Here is a 3,999-nt window from a genome sequence, read left to right as displayed (position 1 = left end):
TATATTGAAATTGAAGAATATGAAGAGGTTGATCAAGAGATGAATTAATTCATCAATGAATTCCTATCCAAAGTTGAAGCACCTCCCATTAAACAAGATGAAGCTCTTGAAGACAACACCAAGCCACGTAACAAAGGGGATGAGGTTGAAATTGAAGAAGCTTGTGAAGAGGTGGAAACAATCAAAGAAGAGCACAAGGAAGTAGACCTTGCATTGTCTAAGTTTGGGGAGGTCTCCCTTCCCAAGCTACCATCCAACACAACATTCAAGTGGGTAAAATCTCTATCCATAAGCTTTAATTTCTCACTTGAATATGGTTTGATTGAAAATGATGGTCAACTTAGAACTCTTTGTGGAATTAAAAGTGGAAATGAGTTATGTAGTGGTTGGAAAGTAGGTGTTAAGCTCATTGAGGTCAAGGCCTCAAGGTATAGGGATAATGTTGGGACAAGGATCACCTTGTATGGATCTAGAAGGAAGCATTGGTGGAGTAAAGAGAATTCTGTGTGTCAATCACCCGTAGGTCAACCATCCATCCGCCAGAATCGTGAAACTCAACTAACGGTTGGATGCGAAGATAAGATATGGGATCCCGGTTCGCTATGTGAAGACCAAATATGGGGACTCGTATTTTGGGTAGAACTCTGCCCAAGCTTAATAAAAACGGTTGGAAATTCTGTCAACCAATTGAGGAGCATGGATCCTTGGAGATTCAAGGAGGGGTACAAACATAAGCCACCATGACGACAAGCATCTCAAAATGTCCAACTTAAGGACTTAAACTAAAAGTGCTAGGTGGGAGACACCCCACCATGGTAAACTCTTTCCAATCTTTTAAATTTACTTAATAAGTGATTTGAGTTACCATTGTAGGTAGATGTTTCATACAAATTTGTTTGTACAACTTAATTGTTAGCTTAGTCACATGCATGTTGTGTCTAGTAGTAGATGAATAATATCAAAAATTGTATTTTTGTGAACTGTATGATGGTTGAGTGAATAAGAGTTGTGAACACTAAGGGGAGCACCCAGCAATTTGTCTTCTGAAAAAAAAAAAAGCAGGGGTGGACGCGCGCGCACCATGTACGCGCACGTGTCCCTGTGTGGATGCACCACGAGCCACACTCCCGAGAGTTGGGCCTCTCTTGGGCAAACATTATGCCTTGAGCCCAACACGATCCACGCGGACGCGCACAACGTGCGTGCGCGCCGTTTTTAAGAACATGGACGTTCACGCGGACGCGTACCTGCCGCGTCCGCGCCGATTTGCTGCTGCAAATGATTGAGCCAAACCCCAGAGAGTTGAGCCATTCCTGGGCTAGCTTCAGGCCCCAGGCCCAACTCGATTTGCGCGAGCGCACGCATCGCGCCAGCGCACCTCATCGCAAATCGACAATGTACGCGGACGCGCACTTGCCGCGCGCGCGTCCCTTGCGTGCTGCCACCAATCTAGGCCACGAACCCGAGAGTTGGGCGTGCCTCAAGCTTATTTTAAGCCTCAGGCCCAATCTACTATACGCGTACGCGCCCTTGCCTATTCTGCCATCCCACACCAGAGCGCACCGTACGCTCACGCGTAGATCTCCATTCCTCTCACTGCGCGCGGACGCGTAAATGCCGCGTGCGCGCCAATCTGATAGCGCGACTTCCAGGTCATTCTCCAGAGAGTTAGGCCTGAGTTGGGCCAACTCTAAGCCCCTAGCCCAACCCCATGCACGCGGGCGCGCACCATACGCGCACGCATCCTTTCCCATTTTGCTCATCCACGTTTATGCGCGCTGTACGCGCACGCGTGGGTGCTAAGTTCTCTCAATGTACGCGGACGCGCAGGGTGCGCGGTCGCGCCGATTCAAAAAAATGGGAACCCTAAGACGCGAAGAGCGTTGCGCCGCAGCGCACTTCTTCCCCCTCTCCATTTTCATCTCCTTCCTCTCATCTCCCATAACCTCCGTTCACCCCTGCTCTGCCTGCGACCGCCACCATACGGCCGCCCCTTCTCTTACCGGTCACACTCTCCCATCACCTCCCTTCTATCACCACTGCTAGCTTCCCATCCCTCAGCCTCTCCCGTCGCCGCCCGCCCCTGTAACCACCGTCACCACCGCCGCGGCCGCCATTGTTCACCATCAACCTTCTCTCTCTCCTTTCTTCACTCGCCTCATCTTCACTCTCTCCTCCGATCTCTGCCCCGTCTCTCACCTTCACAGCGCCGGCAGCAATTTCTGCCGCCTCTATTCTGCCATAACCGCCACCGTTCATGGCGGCGCGACTGCTGCCCCATTCCCCCCCAGTTTCCTTTCCATTCTTAGTTCTTCTCTGCTCCCAGGTTCCTGCTCCATTTCTGTTATTTTTTCTGTTTTTCCTTTTTATTTTTTATTTCTGCTAGTTACTGTATTGCTTGTTAATTAGTTTGCATTCAAATTTTGTATGTTAGGATTAGTTAGAAATAACTGCGGTTAGGTAGCTAGGGCTGGATAAAGGATTCTAGGCCTGATAAGTGCTCCGTTCGTGCATAATTGCTGTCTGCTTATTTGGATGTTGTATGCTGATTTTGGACTGTTTTTATGCATTTCTTGCTGCCTGAATACTATACCATTGTTGCTGTACTTACTTGATGTTGTTTTCTATGCTAATTGTGCTAATTTGCTATCCAGGAACGTCCAATTTTAAGCCGGAATGCTGCCCGATTTTTAAGGAAATTAGTTTCATTTTGAGCTTTATTTCAAATTTGGGCAACTTTCTATTTCCTTTTGACTTCCCGGATTTGCACAATCATTGTGAACATGAACCATATCTTTTCTTTTCATTACGCATAACTATCATCATATCACTAATCCACTTTTCTAACTCACTAATTTCTTTAACCATCTAACTTCCGCTCACCTTTAACCCCCTTTAACAATTCTTTATCTCACTCTCACTCACCTTTCATCATCTTTAACTATTTTTTTCCAATATGATGATAATATTACCTTTTGAATGGAAGTGTTGCTTTCATGTAAGATTGCATTTTGGTTCACCTTTTTCACTCTTGCTTATTCCTTGTAACATCATGATTGCTTTTGTCATTTGTATCCTGAACATGCCTTCTTTGTTACATGCTAAATGTTCCATATATTCTGCCATATTTTTCAGGATGTCGGATAAAGGCAAAGCCATAGCCACTGCTTCTAAGAAGAGAAAACACTCTACCCCCTCCATTCCGGCCATCTACAAGCATTATGCCAAGAATCCGTTAAGTGATGAAGAAAAAGAGAATCAGTTATTGCCCTCCACCAACCCAGACAAATTCCCCAATCTCTACTGTGAGCTTCGGTTTTCTAGATATCGAACAACGAAGCTGAATATTGAGAAGAAGTTGCTCCTACCTAATGATGTGAGACGGTCCATTACCGGTCGGATCCTTGAGTTAGGTATCGATTTTGTTGACCGGGATTTGGGGGATATAAATATATCTTGGGTGAAGGAATTCTACTGCAACTTTTTCCGTCCGACTTTGGATTCGGTTCAGGTGCGGGGTAGAGAGATTATGATCACCGAGACTGCCATTGAGGAGGCATTACATTGCTGACACATTCCGGATGACCTGTGTGCCCATCAGCAGGCTGAGATAGCCATCCATACCATGACTTTTGACTATGAGGCGCTTCGGCGCGTGATTGGGATACCGGATGCTGCATGGGTTATGGATGCGGGCAACACCAAGCCTAAGGGGATGTTGTTTACTCATCTGACTCGTGAGGCCAAGACTTGGCAGATGATATTCGCTTGCTATGTCCTACCCACCACCCACTTCTCTGAGATTCCTATGGAGATGCTTTTGCTGATTGGGTGTGTTATGGAGGGGAAGGAGGTCTCTTTCCCTCGACTTATCCAACAGTGCGTGTGGCGGGTGCATATTCGTGGCCTACTTCCATTTCCTACCTTGGTCACGAGTATGGCGGCCCTAGCTGATGTCCCGTGGCTAGATGATGATGTGCGACCACCGCCCCCTGATGC

Source organism: Arachis duranensis, chromosome 8, assembly GCF_000817695.3.
Source record: "Arachis duranensis cultivar V14167 chromosome 8, aradu.V14167.gnm2.J7QH, whole genome shotgun sequence".
Classification (NCBI taxonomy): Eukaryota; Viridiplantae; Streptophyta; class Magnoliopsida; order Fabales; family Fabaceae; genus Arachis; species Arachis duranensis.
The sequence above is the reverse complement of the archived record's forward strand: the minus strand, read 5'-3'. Positions refer to the sequence as shown.